Raw genomic sequence first — 17,888 nt, 5'->3', positions numbered from 1 at the left:
TCCAAGGCACTTTCACTATGGAAGTAGATTGCCCAATCTTTCTTCCAAGGATGGCTGGTGGGTTTGAACCGCCAGCCTTTGGGTTGGCAGTCAAATGCCTTAGGCACTACACCACCAGAGCTCCTAATGATAGAGCAAATGTAGTAAAATGTTAACATTTGAGGACAGAAGAAAAATTATATGGTAATTCTGTGTAATATGTTTCCAACTTTTCTGAAGGTCTGAAATTATTTCAAAAGAAAATGTTTTTCTTCTTTTAATCTTGGCATGCATCTCTCTTGGTCTCATGAAAGGCTACTTTCAGAATTTGTGACAGAGGAAGCTGAAGTCTTTGGTCCATTGCGCCTACCTAATTATAAGCCAGGAACTCTGGTGGCATAGTCCCAAAGGCATTTGACTGCTAACCAGAAGGCTGGTGGTTCAAACCCACCAGTGACTCTTCAGAAGGAAGACTGAGCAATCTACTTCAACAGAGATACCGCCTCCAAAACCCAAGAAGGGGTCTCTGTGAGTCGGAACCAACTCAACGGCAGTGAGTATGGTTTAATTTTAAGCCAGAACTATCATAATGCAACAATGATACCAAAAGATACTACTAACATTCCCATGGAGCGAGATCATTATCCCCATTTTCTACTTAGGCAAAGAGTGTAATGTCAGGTGATCTTCTTGAAAGTAAGTGATAAAAACCAAGACATGAACTCATACCTTCTGTTTCCAAAGTCTGTGTATATTTTTTAAGCTAGTAACCAAAAAGACAGTGACAAAATTGATGTTTTTAACAGTTCACACTTCAGAATTAAATCATTAATGTTCAATCCTTGGAGACTGTAGGAGTTTCAGCCTGGTCCTAGAGTTTATTTTAAAATACTTCAGCTGTGCAAAGTTTTTTTCCCATCATATTTGTATTTCACAAGTCCTTCCTAAACCTGCCTATATGAAAGAAGGCAATTAGATTCTACAAAGGCATGGCTTATGAAAACTCAATTTAAGAGATAGCTTTATTAAGGTTTTGTTGCCTCTGGGTCTCTGGATAGGGTGTTCCCTTTGCCTAGAATGCTCTTTCCTCCTTCACACCCACCATCACTTTGGCTAATTAACAGCTACATCTAAGTTAAGACTCAGAAAAAACAACATCACATCATCCAGAAAGCCTTCATTGGTACCCAACATTGAGTTGGGCGATCTGTGTTCTCTCAAAATATCCCACCTATACTCCTACACTAGCCTCTATCATTCTACATTACCATTTTAAAAAAATTTCCTTATTTATATTCTCTAGAAGAGTTCCATGAGAACAGTGTTAATATACCATTCATTATATACCTCTAACCTTTTGTAAAATGCCTAGTATATTAGTAAGTATTATTGAAAATAAATGGTGTATCGATGCTAATATTTTAGGAAGTTGTGGCTTCTATGTTCCCAACTTCCCCAAACATATCTAAACTTAATTAACCAACATTTCCACCCACAGCCATAAAATACAAATAACCCCCAGGTTACAAATGAGATGCATTCCTGAGTGTGTCTTTAAGTCTAAGGAAGTCTTTAAGTTGAATTTGTGGATAAGTAGGAATAGGTGCATATGGTTCTTATGTAGCCTTACTTTAGTTCGAGAAAAGGAGTTCTGGTGGCACCATGGTTAAGGCATTGGGTTGCTAACGAAAAAGGTGACTGTTTGAATCTGCCAGCTGTTCCACAGAGGAAAGATGAGGCAGTCTGCTTCCATAAAGATTTACTGCCTTGGAAACCCTGTGAAGTTCACTATGAGTGGGAATCAACTGGATGGCAGTGGATTTCTTTTCTTCTCTTTTCTTTTTGGTTAATTCAAGAAAAGACAAAGCCTTTTCAGTGATTTTAAAGCTACACATGAAACAAGTGAAGAAGTAAAAATTATTGTGATGAAGACTTTGTTTCAAGTAGGGGTTGGTTCTATCTTTTCAAAAGACAAAAAAAAAAAAAAAGAAAAGAAAAGAAAAACCAAACCCACTACTATTGAGTCAATTCTGACGCATAGTGACCCTATAGGACAGAGTAGAACTGTCCCATGGGGTTTCCAAGGCTTTAAATCTTTATGGAAACAGATTGTCTCATCTTTTTCCTGTGGAGGAGGTGGTGGATTTGAACCTCTGACCTTTGGTTAGCAGCCGAGTTTTTTAACCACTACACTAACAGAGCTCCTAATTGTTTCAAAGTGAGAGAAAATTTACATAATATTAAAAGGAAAGTAGCAATTGTCTGAAAATCAGATGTTTGTAAGCCAGGGGACTGCCTGTGTAAGAATGGAGGAATTCTAAGGCTTATTCTCCTTTTCTTTAATTGGCTCTATGACCTCAAGAAAACATTTAACTTGTTCTGAGCCTCCTCATTTGTATAATGACAGTGTTAGAATAAACAGTGTCCAGAAATCATTACAGCTATGAAGTAATATTAAAAATACCAGTCATAAATTCCATTTCAAGTGGATAGAGGTGGAGAAAATTAGTATAATGAAGAAAGGCTTAATATAAATTTGATCTATTAAGATCTTTTTTATAAAAATCTATCTATTTTAAAGAAAGATGGAAGAATCCATACCAAGTACTTATTATATTTTATCATTGAAAAATAATAATAGCTTCATTGGTTTGGATCTACGCTTAAATATATGTCAAGGATTACTGGGTTTAGGGAGAGTTAAAAACAACCAATTCAGTCAGCTAACATGATATACAGAATGAACTTTTCTAGGCCTTTTGACAAACATAAAACTCTAATTAGTTCCTTAATAATGTTATTGTTAACTATTTTCTCAACATCAGTCAAATATTTCTTTGCCAGATGTGGTTGATCCTGGGGCTAGGGTGGTAACATAAGTTCTGGGGAAGATGTCATTTTAGATTTTAAAACGAACATCTTACTGCATTGGAAGTATCTGCAATGTTCCTTGTCTTACAGCTTCCAAAATATATTCTTGTGACAGAAGGGAACACTGCTTTTCCAAAGTCTATGCGTATTTTTAGGCATAAACATAGCAAGTAAAAGCCCATCTTTCTTAATTAGTAGCCATTAAACATTAGAAATCAGGACATTTACTTAACAGAATGGTTTAAGAGGAAAATTCTTGAAGGAGCGTTTGTAATGAACAACAGTCAGTTAGGTGGCTATCATTCCTAATCTCTCACTTTTGCAATTATGGCCAACACCATTAAAAACTCCACTTTAGATTTGTTTTGTGCTTTTGTAAGTAGTTTGATAGCCATCAGGTTGTACCTAGATGTTATTACTAAATAGAATAATCTGGAGAGGACTCCGTGGAATTTCTATGGCTTCCTACTTATCTGACACCACCCAGGAAATACTCTCCTCCTCTTTATGCAAACCTGCACTAAAACCATGTCTATGACACAGAGACAATAGGAAAATGAATGCAGCCACACCCTCTTTAAATAAAGTGGGCAGTAAGCGGTTCCTATTATTAAAACTGCATTAGGTAAACATAACATGAATTTCAAAATGTTAATTGCCAAGGGCCTGATTACCACTCTGAGGTCTGAATCTATTTAGTTACCCTTACTAAAGAAGAACATAAATCATGAGAGGCCTGCTATTTTGAAGCAACTCCCTGTCACCCACTTCTACCACTTCTGTCCTTGACTCCCCACACGCTCCCATCATGCTTTCCATTTGAGGCACACACAGCTCTTTGGAAAGTCATAGCTTTTAGGAAGAAAACACATTCTTTCCTTCTTTTCCATGGTAACTCACCAACAACACAATAAGCCAGTATTACGGAAATTTAATATTTTAAAAACAACCTTTCTTAACTAAATAAAGCGAAGCAATACAACTTGTGAATTCCAAAAGATAAGTGTCTAACGTCATTCTACACAAAGATTTAGATTTATTAGAACATATCAAATGCAACTCATCATGTATTCTACAGAAGCAGTAACATTTAACATAGAGGTGGAAAAAAAGTTTTCAAAACAACCTAAACTAACTGAAAGGAAAACCAAGACTTACTTTTTTTTTTTTCCTGTCTTCTTCCACCAAAACCAGAGAGATTGTCCTCTGAGTGTTACACTCTAGAAGTGGAGCCTTGGGCTTCTGATTTTATAGGATTTGGAAGGAGGCCACACCTAGCAACCAGAAGTTAGTCATTGGCTGTCTTTTGTTTGAAGTTCTTGCCTCGGCCTTCCTCAAAAACAAAGTGAAACAAGCCTTGCAAAACTACTCTCTGAACCAATCACAGCTGACAACTGAAAGGAAAAGAAACGGTCAGACTACCCCCATCCCAGTGATCAGCACTCTTTAAACAGCTTGTGGAAGTAAAACTTTTCAAATTTTGCTTGAAAATTAAAACAAAAACTTTATGTTTGAATAGCAGCTCCTGCACTTATTCCTATGTGATCTTAAGGACTTATTTCACTTCTCTAAGCCTGTTTCTACTTTTGTAAAATGGAGATAATATTACTTAGGCTGCCTACCCACTAGAATTCTTAGAAAAATGAAAAACAATTGTATATTTGCAAATTTGGACATTATGAAGTGTTGAATAATATTCTGTTTATATTTCATGAACATTTTGTTCTCCCTTCAAAAATGAAAAAATCTTTTTATGTCTGCATATAACCAGAAGGTCAGCAGTTCAAACCCACCAGCCACTCTGTGGAAGGAAGATGGGGTGATCTACTTCCGTAAAGATTTACAGCCGCGAAAACTCAGTGTGGGGGGGAGGAGGTCATTATGAGTCGGAATCGACTTAATGGTCCTGAGTTTACACACACACACACACACACACACACACACATAGCTTGTTAATATAAATAAGAAATTTAAAAGAAATAAAGTTCCAGATTGGCTCAAAAATGTGATAGGATAATTATGATGGCCAAAGTATTGGCATTAGAGAAAGGGCTGTCTACCTTAGTTTTTCTATGTAGAATCAGTTATATATAAACATATATACAATAGATATAGTAAACCCTTGACATTTCAGAGTTGTTAAAAAATAAAACAAGGAACTAGACCAATAAATTGAAAGGGTTACTGCAGTAACAGCTATCATAGAACAGGTATTGTAAGAAATTTCCCAGCTGATGTAAGGGTGGGAAAATTGTTCTGGTAGCCTCATTGGTGATTCACTTTTATTACTTGTGAATCCTTACAAAATATTATATATTTCTGTTAAAGTATGCACAGGTGTGAACTTTCTCACAGAATTATGGTTTGATGTATACTGCGCTTTAACAATTTGTTCTTTTTCTCTTTTCCTTATAGATAGCTCCGGGCATTATATATCAGGTTTAAAGAAATAGACTACAATACTTTCTAAGAGAGTCAGTATTCATAAGCCATTTGCCGTGGAGTCTATTCTGATTCATGATGATCTCATGTGCATCAGAGTAGAACTGTGTGCCCCATAGGATTTGCAGTGACTGAGTTCGGAAGCAGTTCACCAGGACTTTCTTTAAAGGTGCCTCTGTTGCTGTTGTTGTTATGTGCCGTCGAGTCAAACCCAACTCATAGCGACCCCTCCTTGGGTTTCTGAGGCAGTATCACTACGGAAGTAGGATTGCCCAACCTTCCTTCCGAGGAGTGGCTGGTGGGTTTGAACCGCCAGCCTTCTGGTGAGCAGGCAAGTGCCTTAGGCACTATGCTACCAGAGCTCCCAAAGGTGCCTCTGGATGGACTGAAATCTCTAAATGCTCAGTTAGCACTCAAGCCTGTTCACCATTTGCAACACCCAGGGACTCCCATTATCATTCCAAACCCCAAACCAAACTACCACCATCCAGTTGTTTTTAACTCATAGAGACCCCCAAGGGTTTCCAATATTGTAAATCTTTACAGAAGTAGAAGACCTCATCTTTCTCCTGCAGAGAGGCTGGTGGGTTCAAACCACAGACCTTTTGGTTAACAGCCCAGTGCCTTAACCACAGAGTTACTGAAGCTCCTGCCCAGTGTCATTACATGCTCTAAATCCTCAATTTCAATGAAATTAATGTACTCTCAGGCAGGATGGCCATTTGATCTAAATATTTGGGAAAATATCAACTTATATCTGTGATACCTACCATGAGTATGTGTTGAAAACAGGAATGAACTATCTACTAATTGATTAATTGATATTATGGTGAATCAGCCTTAACAGATGTAGATTAGCTATTTTATACCAATTTTTTTGTTGTTGTTGTTGACTGAGAAGGGAAAAGATAATTTATAAAATGTGTTACTCTATTTGCATTCCTAATATGGTAATGACAAGTTGGAACATTCCTGAATGACGATACTCTTGTGAAATGAAGGGAAAAAAAAAAAAATCATGTACCTGGGTAAAAAATAATAAATAAATACCTGGAAGAAATATATAGTCTCTTTTTTTTGTTGTTGTTCCCAGTAGCATAAAACCAGAGGAGTTACATATTTAGATTTGTGATGCATTGGAGAACCTATAATAGCAGCAATCAACATGATATTTGTGACAGATTTTCTTTTTTTCCAAGTAAAACGTCTTTCCAAAGTTATCTTCCAGTTGTAACTTTAAAGCAAGTCCTCCTCATATTGAAGTAAAATTCCAAATATAAGAAGAAAGGACATTCACTAATCCTATAGAGATGATGATGTGAATCCTTTGCTGGAATCTTTTCTTCAGCAAGAAAAATGGCAAATGGATTTGTGGAAATAAATATTACTGTTAACAGCTTAAGGACAATCACAGCTTACATGCTCTGTGTGAGTGAAATGCCACGTACCACAACTCCCAGAAATGACTCACCCCTCTTCCTGTTTCTTCAAGATGATGACTCATCAGCTCCACTTCTTTACAGAGAGAGAAAGAGAGAGAGAGAGGAAAGTAAAGGAAGAAAAGCAAACATAGTTTAAAATAACCACTATTATTTTACATTTTGATAGCATTTTATTTCTACTCCTTTTGTGCAAAACCTGAAAATGAAGAGAAGAAAAATAAATGAACATAAAACAGTGAGGCAAAATATGAAGTCTCTAACACACATGTTATAAGTTAACAGAGCCAAGTACTGCTTAAGATCCTAGTGAAACATCACATTCCACTGAGAGTTTTCTCTCCCTTTGTGCTAAACTCTGTATAAGTATTTCTTTTCATATGGGGAAAAAGAAACATCCAGAATTATCAAGGAAGTATTTTGCTTTCATCCCAAAGCCCCTCCCCCCTAAGTCCTCCTTACCCGGACTATCCATCTCTCACTCACTGCCATCCAGTCAGATCTGACTCATAGCAGTATCACTACAGAAGTAGATTGCCCAAGCTTCCTTCCAAGGAGTGGCTGGTGGGTTTGAACCTCCAGCCTTCTGGTTAGCAGTCAAATGCCTTAGACACTACACCACCAGAGCCAGTGAGAATCATTAATTTTTATTATTATTGCTCATGTGTTCACAGTTTATTTTAAGGGCGTGACATGGTTTTCTCTCACCTCTAGAAAAGGCAAAAAATAGTTAAACACACCCCAAAAAACCACAAACTTTTGGAGAAGATTATTATTACACTGTATATCTTAGTTATTCCAATGGTACATGAAATAAAGACAGAGTATTTTCATTTTTCTTCTCCAGATTTTAGCTCAAGCTAATAAAACTATTCAAATGGATAGCTATGGCCAAAAGAACACACTTCTTTAACCTCACATGATCAATGAAAAAAACATTCCTAACACATCAGTGTAGTAAGATGATTAGTTGAGAATGTGACAGAATAATATTTTGATAAATAATCTTACTTTTCTTGTTATGGATTCAACAAGAAAGAATGAAAGGTATCACCGCCTCTCCAATTAGTCTAAGGCAGGATTTTAAGCCCTAAAACTGTAATTTTCTTATCTCTATATTTTTTCAAGTTAGGCACCTGAACGTTGGACATCTGGAGAGCAAAGTTGTGGTTTATAAAGTCCAAACACATCTGGAGGAATGTGTTTCAATTATTGGCTGAAACCATTAGTGGATTATGAAATCAATTATTACAGCCAACTTTTAGAACATTAAAGAGAAACCATCAGAGTGTTTCGTGCATTCTGAGGGTGTTATTTTGTTAAACCTGAGTTTGCAGTGGTGTGTGTGTATGTTTGTGTGTGTGTATTACAACTGAATGTTGTGTTCAAAATATTTGGAAAATATTCAAGGATTATGGGGGATGTACCAACAGAGGAAGAAGATAAAGGTTGTGTCCTTCAAATTATATAATCTAGAGAATATTTATATAGTAAGGAGTCATGTGTACATGTAAAATTGAAATATTGTTCTATTATTAAAAAATGTAAACAATTCAATCATCCTTTAATAACTAATGGATGCAATATGGATTAAGGAGCCGTAACAACACTAATAAAACATGAAAACATAATGTTGACTAAGAATAAAAAGTGGAAAAATTTAAGTGTAATACCATTTAAAATTTTTAAACATAAGAACAGTAGTATATACAAATGTTTACATATGAAATAGTGTAACAGCATGAAAGGAAGGGAGATGGCATGGGAAGTGTTTTTCACCATTTTAATTTTTATTTCTTTAAAAAATGTTCTCTGAAGTAAGTAATATTTGTTAAAGTTTGCTGTTGGGTACAAAAATGTTTGCTACATCTCTGTAACTTCTTGTATGTTTTAAAATTTCAAAATTATATTGCTAATGAAATCAGACATTGTGCTGACTTCTTTCATTCATTATTGTTTGTGAGATTATTGTGTATATTACCGTGTTTTCATTATTCCCACCGCTGTATCATATCAAAAAGCATTTATCTATTTCCTGTAGTTGAATACTGGAATGTTTCTAATTTCTGGTTAGTAAAAACTGTGCTGCTATAAGCATTCTTATACATACCTTTCAGTACATTTGCCAGGTCACTAGATATGCATATACTCAACTATGGTCAATATTACATAATTCCACTGCCATTGTACCAAATTACACTCCCAAACAGCAATGAATGTGAAATCCAGTTGTTCCTTATCCTTGTCCATGTTGATATTTGCTTTTTAATTTCAATCTGATGGTGTGTAATAGCATTACATTAGAGTTTTAATGTGTCTTTCTTCAGTGAATTTGAAAACCTTTTTATATATTTATTGGCCACCAGATAGGTTCTTTCTTGAACTGCCAGTTCAGGTCTTTTTGCCCATTTTCTTATTGGATTTTCTGCCTTATTGATTTGTAGGAATTATTTATGTAAAGATTATTTAGATAAAGTTCACAAACATCTTATTTTTGATGTGAGTAGTAAAGATGGGAATTATTCTTGGTGACATTATGGCAATTCTGTGGTTTTGGTAATATTCTATTTTTAATCCAGGTTGTGGTTACATAAACCAAAACCAAAACAAAACTACTGTCATTGAGTTGACTCCAACTCATAGTGACTCCATAGGACAGAGTAGAACTGCCCATACGGTTTTCAAAGCTGTAAGTCTTTACCAGAAGCACACTTTCTTATCTTTTTTTCTGCAGAGTAGCTGGTGAGTTCAAACCCCCAACCTGTTGGTTACTAGCCACATACTTTAACCACTACATCACCAGACCTCCTTGGGGTTACATAGCATATCCATTTTGTGAAAATCCATTGAAATATATGGTTATGATTCATGCACATTATTATACATTTGCCGTCCTTCAATACTGTTTACATGTGAAAGTGAGCTCAGGCCTCAGTCTCAGAATAGATAATAGTATCTAACAGGAATTTGTTTTCATTGTGTGTACTTTTAATATTATCTTTTACTTAATATAAGCAATATGGCTTTCCATTTATGGCAGCAACATGATTTTCTTTTTAAATAAATTTGTCTACACACAAACACACAAACACATACACAGATACCACCCACATAATAATCAACCTGACTTAAAGGGTTGTTGTTGTTGTTATGTGCCATCGAGTTGAAGGTGACTCCTAGTTACCCTTCCTTGGGTTTCCGAGGCAGTATCACTACGGAAGTAGATTGCCCAACCTTCCTTCCGAGGAGTGGCTGGTGGGTTTGAACCACCAGCCTTCTGGTTAGCAGTCAAATGCCTTAGGCACTACGCTACCAGAATTCCTGACTTAAAGGGTGTGCACTCATCTGGAGACTGAGAAGATGAAAGTTTGGCTCTACTCAGAGATGCCTTGGAAGAAAACCCTGGCAATCTACTTTCAAACAATCTGCCACTTGGATCCCTTTGGAGTACAAATCTACTCTGATTTACATAGGGTGGTCATGAGTGAGAATCGACTCAACAGCAGCTAGCTTTTATAGGTGTGAGTGGGACTCTCAGGCTGGTGAGGAGAGCAAGAGCTCTGGGTTCTCTGTACAGTGTTCTGGAATATATGTATACAGCATTCTTTTTTTTTTAATTTTATTGTGATTGGGGTGAAAGTTTACAGAGCAAATTCATCTTACATACAGCAGTTCACATACACTTTATCTCATGACATTGACTGCAATCTCCCACAGTCCAACAGCTCTCTTCCCACTTCCTCCCCATAGTTACCTCTTCCCTGTGTCCTTCCCTCCCATGCACTCCTGCCCCCTGAGCTGTCTCCCTGTGCATATAAAGTCCTTCTATTCTCCCATGATTGTTATCTCTAAGGAGTATATCTACCTAATGTAAATGTTGAGCTCTTATGCCTGTCTTTTGTTTGGCTGGAAGCCACAGGTGTGGGTCCAATTCCAGACCTGAAGGGTAGCTACGGGGCCATAGTCTCAGTGGTTCCATCAAAATCTGTTAGACCAGTAAACCTGGTCCCCCCCTTTTTTTTAATGATTTTGAGTTGTTCCACATTGTTCTCCCACTCTATCCAGGATTTCCTACATAGATCCCCCCTGAGTGGTTGACAGTGGTAGCCAGGCACCATCTAGTTCTTCATGTCTTATAGTCTTATAGGCTGAGGATCACATAGTGTACAAGTACTTTAGACTAATTGTTTCCATATGTCTTTGGTTTTCCTCATTCTTCTTTGCTCTGGATGAGGAGAGACCCATTGTTGCATCTAGATGCCCCCTTGAAAGTTTTTAAGGTCCCAGATGCTACTTACCAAAGTAGGATGTGGAACAATGTCTTTGTGTAGTAAGTAATGCCAATTGAGTTTGGCAACCATGATCTTGAGCCCACAGATCCAACTACTCTCTCTGGGTAGCTTGTTGTTGTTGTTGTTATGTGCCATCGAGTCAGCCCTGACTCATAGCGACCCCTCCTTGGGTTTCCGAGGCAGTATCACTACGGAAGTAGGATTGCCCAACCTTCCTTCCGAGGAGTGGCTGGTGGGTTTGAACCGCCAGCCTTCTGGTTAGCAGTCAAGTGCTTTAGCCACTATGCTACCAGAGTAGCTACAACTTTGTCTCTTGTCAGTTCTACTATATACCTGGAAATTCTTACAGAACATACAAAAACACTTGTAGAAACACTGTTTGCCAACCCTATACATGGCCAGAGGCACACTCCCCCACTGCATGTTGTTGTTGTTGTTGTTGTTATGTGCCGTCGAGTCGATCCCGACTCATAGCGACCCCTCCTTGGGTTTCCGAGGCAGTATCACTACGGAAGTAGGATTGCCCAACCTTCCTTCCGAGGAGTGGCTGGTGGGTTTGAACCGCCAGCCTTCTGGTTAGCAGTCAAGTGCTTTAGCCACTATGCTACCAGAGCTCCTACCTAATCATTCAGCCTGTTCATCCATCTATCCACCTGTAGATCAATGTTTGCCATCACTGATAATGCACTACTCTGTGTGCAAAAGGGTTCATCATTGTTTTCTGTACCTCCCATGCACCTCTCTATGTCTTCCTCTTCCTCAGTGCCACCGTGTTGATCACTGACATTTGGTACATTGCCTTTCCCTTCACCTAAATCAAGACTTGTCTCTATTTATCTATCATTGTTCACTTCCCTCTACCCTCATCCCTGGTAATCAACAAAGAAAGTTTCCTTCAATATATAAACATTTCCTTGACTTTTTACAATAGTGGACTAATACAATATTTGTCTTTCTGTGATTGAATAATTTCACTCAGCGTAATGTCCTTTAAAGTTCATCCATGTTATGCAGTGTTTTGCAGATTCTTTGTTATTCAAGGTTGTATAGTATTCCATTGTACGTATGTACTGTTTTTTGGTTATCCATTCTTCCGTTGATAGGCACCTAAGTTGTGTCTATCTTCTGGCTATTGTTAAAAATGTGCAATGAACATGGGTGTGCATATATCTGTTCTTTTCCTGGCTCTCACTTCTTTAGGAAATATACCTAGTAATGGGATTGCTGGGTCAAACGGTATTTCTAATTCCAACTTTTTAAGGAATCACCATACTGCTTTCCACAGTGTATCATCTGACAGTCCCACCAGCAGTGGATGAGAGAGTTCTGATCTCTCCGCATCCTCACCAGCATTTGTTATTTTCTGTCTTGTTGAACTTTGTTACTAGTACTGGGGTCAGATGGTGTCTCATTTTGTTTTGATTTACATCTCTCTAATGGTGCCTAAGGCATTTGACTGTAACCAGAAGGCTGGCAGTTCAAACACACCAGCCACTCCTCCGAAGGAATACTGGGCAATCTACTTCCATAGTGATACTACCTTGAAAACCCAAGGAGAGGTCTCTATGAGTCAGGGCTGACTCCACGGCAGTGAGTTTGGTTTGGTTTGGTTTTGAATGGCTAATGATCATGAACATTTCTTTATATGTTTGTTGGCTGCCTGAATATCCTCTTTAGTGAAGTGACTATTAATGTCTTTTTTAATTTGTTGAAATTTATTAACAATAATCCATTTATTAATTGGATTGTTTGTCCTTGTGTTGTTGAGGTGTTAGAGTTTTCTATGAATTCTAGAGATAAGTCCTTTGTCATATATGTTGTTGCCAAATTTATTTTTTTTTCCCAATCTGTAGGTTCTCTTTTGACTCCTTTGGAAGTACATGAAAATTTAATTTTTAAAAGGTCCCATTCATCTAGTTTCTCTTTTGCTGTTTGTGCATTTTGGGTTATGCATGATAGTCTATTTACACCATATATTAAGGGCCCCAAATTTTCCCTATACTTTCCATGAAGAACTTTATAGTTTTAGGTTTCACATTTAAGTCTTTGATCCATCTGGAATTAGTTTCTGTGTATGGTGTGAGATACACACCTTGTTTCATTTTTCTGCAAATGGATATCCAGTTTTGCCATCACCATTTGCTAAACAGACAATCTCTTCCACATTTCATGGATTTCAAAGATCAGCTAACCATAGGTCAATGAATCTATTCCTGGATTCTCAATTCTATTCCATTGGTCTATGTGTCCTGTATGCAGTATTCTTGAATCTTCTAAAATGCCTCAGAGTTCACATAGCTACAGAAAGAGCTGACTTTATGGGGCACAAGAAAAGCCAGCACCAATTGCCAGGGTCCCAGGGCCTTAATGCAGGTCTTCATTGCTAAACTTGTCATCAACAATGGTGATCACCCTGAACCAAGAGCAAGGTGGGTCTTTTCCCATTTTGCTAGACTGTAAAACCCTGCATTCTGGTGTGATTCAAGGATAAGAGAAGAAATCCTAAAGACTGACTGATGTAAAGCTCTTACTACTTTTATAATACATGAGGATTAAGGTGAGTTTTACTTTGATATCTAACTTAAAGGAATGTGTTATATCTTCCATCAGAGTTATAATTCAAATAACCATCAGACAAGAACAGCTGACAGACTTGTGTTTATCTTAGCTCTCTGCCTGGCCACATGTCCTCTTGTGGCTAAGAAATCTTAGAGCAGAAAGAAACTTAAATAGAGTGGTGGCTTAGTATCTGTTACCGTGTGACTTAGGAAAAGTCAGTGAATGATTTGGTGATTCATGTGTTACATTCCTATCAGCAGGATCTTGTTAAGATTAGTAATTTTGTGTTTCACAAGTCTTTTTCATCCTTAAATATGGCACCCCTGTTCTTCCTTCTCTTATCCTTTAAAAATAGACATGCTGCATTAGTTATTGTGACCAGTTTTATTCCAATAAATTCTTCAAGTGAAGGTCAAGAGGTTAAGCTATGCTTTCTAATTTCAAGAGGAGGAAAGGAGTTATTTAAATCCAAAATTGTGAAATTTCAGGTTTCATAATGCCAGCTTAAATGCCATACATTTTATATGCAAATTCTTCTGTAACTTAATTATTTGTGCTATCGTGGAGTAGTGCCTAAGGCATTTGATTGCTAACCAGAAGACTGGCGGTTCAAACTCACCAGTCACTCCTCAGAAGGAAGATTGGGCAATCTACTTCCATAGTGATACTGCCTTGGAAACCCAAGGAGGAATCACTAGGAGTCAGTTTTGACTCCATGGCAGTGAGTTTGGTTTTTTTTTTTTTTTTTTGGTTGATCAGAATAAATTTCCTGCTGACATTTCTACACAGTAAAAAAGGAAACTTTTTGATGATAAAAGAAAAAAAAATGTGTATAAATTCATCAACAGGAAAATATTCATCAGAACAATAGGTATTAGTCAAAAACCCAGTTGAATATATCCTTTCTAAGATGCATACCCACTGCGGTCAAGTCAGATCTGACTGATAGTGACCCCTCCTTGGGTTTCTGAGGCAGTATCACTTCGGAAGTAGATTACCCAACCTTCCTTCCGAGGAGTGGCTGGTGGATTTTAACTGCCAGCCTTCTGGTTAGCAGTCAAATGCCTTAGGCATTATACCATCAGAGCTCCCTCTAGGGTGCATAGACTAATTAAAAAAATAATTATATAATAAAGACTCCCCCAACAAAGGTCACATGTGTATTTTAAAATACAATTAGCTTTTCACATAAGAATCACCCAACCCCCAGGGTTTATGATATGAAAAAGAGATTCACATCATCAAAGTTGGTAGTATCTGTTTCAAATTTTATTTTAATTCCACAGGGTAAAAAGTAATTTTAAAAAATTACTTAAACCAGAACAATTTCAGAGTATCCAAGTGTGAATTATGTTAGCAGCCATGACAGATTTTAGAGATTTAGTAAATAATTTTATAGCTCTGTTAGTCAGTTTACTCTCAGCTGACCCTTGCTAGCCACTATGGCAGGTTTTGATTGTTATTTTATATTGCTTAAATTTATCTTTATGGTAGAGTAAATGTATTAATGGCTTCAACTGTTGTTCTTCTCTATCAGTTCCCTTTGCCCTATAATTCTGTAATCTCCTCCTTCTCTGATTCTGGATTTTGGCTATTTGACTTGCTTCAGCTAATGGGACAATATCAAACTTGATGCAGGTAAAGGTTTAAAAAGTTTTTATATCTTTTTCTTTCTTTGTGGAATACTATTACAATGAAAGAAATAAGGTCACACTAGCCTGCTAGAAGATGTGAGAAATATGAAAGACACATGTAAGAAAAGTGAGTCAATCTAGTTAATGCTGTCTTAGACCAGCCAGTCCCTGGCCAACCCTGCATTTGAGCACATAAATCATCTCAGCTGTCAGTTGAGCCCTTCCTAGATCAGCAAACAAACCAACTAACATATAGATCATGAGAAAAATAAACAATTGTCATAAGCCACTAATTTTCTGGGTGGTTTTTTATATAGCAAAAGCTAAATGATACCAAAAATGGTACCAAAAAGCAGAATGCTGCTGTAACAAAAACCTAAAATGTGTGGCATTGGCTTGGGGACTGGGTGGTAGGTAGACAGAAAACAATTATTGGAGGTTGAAAAAAATAGTGAAGAGACTGCTTTTGCAAGCTGGGAGGCGGGAGAGTCAACACTTGTTGTAAAGCTGCAAAATTCTAAACTTACTTGGAAAATGGAAAATATGAACAGTAGACATATAAACTCAGATACAGAAATCTCCAAGTAAAATGTTGAAAAAGTTAGCTATTTTGTGCAAGAGAAAGTTCTATAAGAAAGAGAAGGGCTAAAACAGAATTGGGCAGTTTTGAAGTGGCATTCAGAGGGAGTACAAAGGGACTGGGGTTTGCTAGACTGAAAAATAAAACTTTTTTTTTTTTTCCTCCCCTTTAAAACTCCAGCTTCTCGATACTGCTAGAAATACATGGCCTCAGCATAAAGATCAAATCTGGGCTGTAGCTATAAGACCCACTGTTCAGGTATGTGCAAGAGTTAACCTAAAGTCTGGTAGATTATTTTAAACAGATAAAGTACTCTTAGGAATCTTAAAGACATTGCCTCACAGCATCTTAACTCAGAGAAAATAACAGTAAATAATTCTAGAGAGAAAAGCCTTTCTTGAACTGTGGGAGTGGGTTGTATTAAATGGAGCTGAATAAGATTCATAGAATGGTAACAAATTTTTTAAGAAAGTTATATCAGTTAAAGTGCCACTTACATGGAATAATGGGGACTGATACTATTTAAATTGTAGAAAGACTTCTTTGACTTCAACTTTTCACTAGCAGTTTTTGTTGTTAGGTGCTGTTGAATCCAGTTCCTACTTATAGTGACCCCATGTACAAAACAACACAAGACACTGCCTGGTCCCAGGCCATCTTCACAATCATTGCTACGTTTGAGCCCGTTGTTGTAGCCACTGAGTCAACCCATCTCTTGAAGTTTCTTCCTCTTTTACGCTGACCCTCCACTTCATCATGCATGATGTCCTCCTTCTCCAGTGAGTGGTCCCTCCTTAAAACATGTCCAAAGTATGTGAGAAGTCTCACTTAGTAACAGTAAGCAAACTGGAAAACCTAATCAGCTGCCAAAAAGGGCCATTTTTCAGGAGTAGGCAAAGAAGGTAATAGAAAGGAGGGATGCCTCAGATGCTGATACAAACACTGCACCTGATAATGAGTTGAGTCACTTCTGTACTTCTCATCAGAAACATTCTCTACTCTCTGAGTAGGGGAACCTGCTGATATTTGTTCAGATGAATTAGATAATTGCTATGGACCAACGATTATTGCTGTAGGCTAACGATGTTCTTCACTGTTTGTTTTTGTTTTTGAATATCAATATTTATTGCATTACTGCTCTCTTCATCTCATCTTGGATTTTGGGTGATTTTGGGCAGCTAACTTTTTAGTCATAGGTTTCCAGATGAAGATGAACCAATCCAAGGGTTGCTTTCATTCCTGCCATAAGTCACGAGAAACTGGGCTTTGAACTCAGATGAGACTTTTAGCCGATTTGGGAGAAAAAGAATGTATTTTGCATGTAGAAGCAACATGAATAATTGAGTGAAGAGGTTGGAGCATGATAGATTGATGGCATTAATTATTCCCAATTAACAGCATTTCCATATCTATACACTATGCCCATAATTTTTCAGTACCTTTCCACGCTGCGTATGGGTTTGATCATGTGCCCAGCTTTGAGCACTGGGACAGCGACAAACCTGACATATGGAGAGGCTTTAAAAAGCACTCTTTCACATTGTTGCTTCCTGTCATAAGAAGGAATGTGAAAGGGATGTGAAGAAGAGTTGAGTCGTCCTAGACAAAACCTTTTTAGATCACCCTATCTCCAGTTGACTTACCAGCTAACTACAGGTGCATAAATGAGGCCCCCTGAGCCTAGCCCACACCAGCACAATCAGCCAAACATTGCACAGACTCATGAGAAATAATAAATTATTTATTAAGCCAATAAATTTTGGAGTGGTTGATTATACAGCAATAACTAACTGATATAACATCCATGATGTACCATTGATTTAACTAAGGAGTCATGAGAAATGTTGACAAAGAAACTATACACAACAATGAAAATAAATCTCCTAAACATTTACCTCAAGCTAATTCTCACTATAAATTCAATCTATAAATTGAACTCAATAGCTCAAATGATTTTTTCTTCATTAAGATGTGTTTAAAACCAACACACCAAACCCACTGCCATGGAGTTGGATCTGACTCGTTTCTTGGGTTTCTGAGGCCAAATCACTGTGGAAGTAGAGTGCCCAACCTTCCTTCAGAGAGTGGCTGG

Source organism: Orycteropus afer, unplaced genomic scaffold (assembly GCF_000298275.1).
Source record: "Orycteropus afer afer isolate SDZICR_OR568_19922 unplaced genomic scaffold, OryAfe1.0 scaffold00005, whole genome shotgun sequence".
In the NCBI taxonomy this organism is placed as follows: domain Eukaryota; kingdom Metazoa; phylum Chordata; class Mammalia; order Tubulidentata; family Orycteropodidae; genus Orycteropus; species Orycteropus afer.
The sequence above is the reverse complement of the archived record's forward strand: the minus strand, read 5'-3'. Positions refer to the sequence as shown.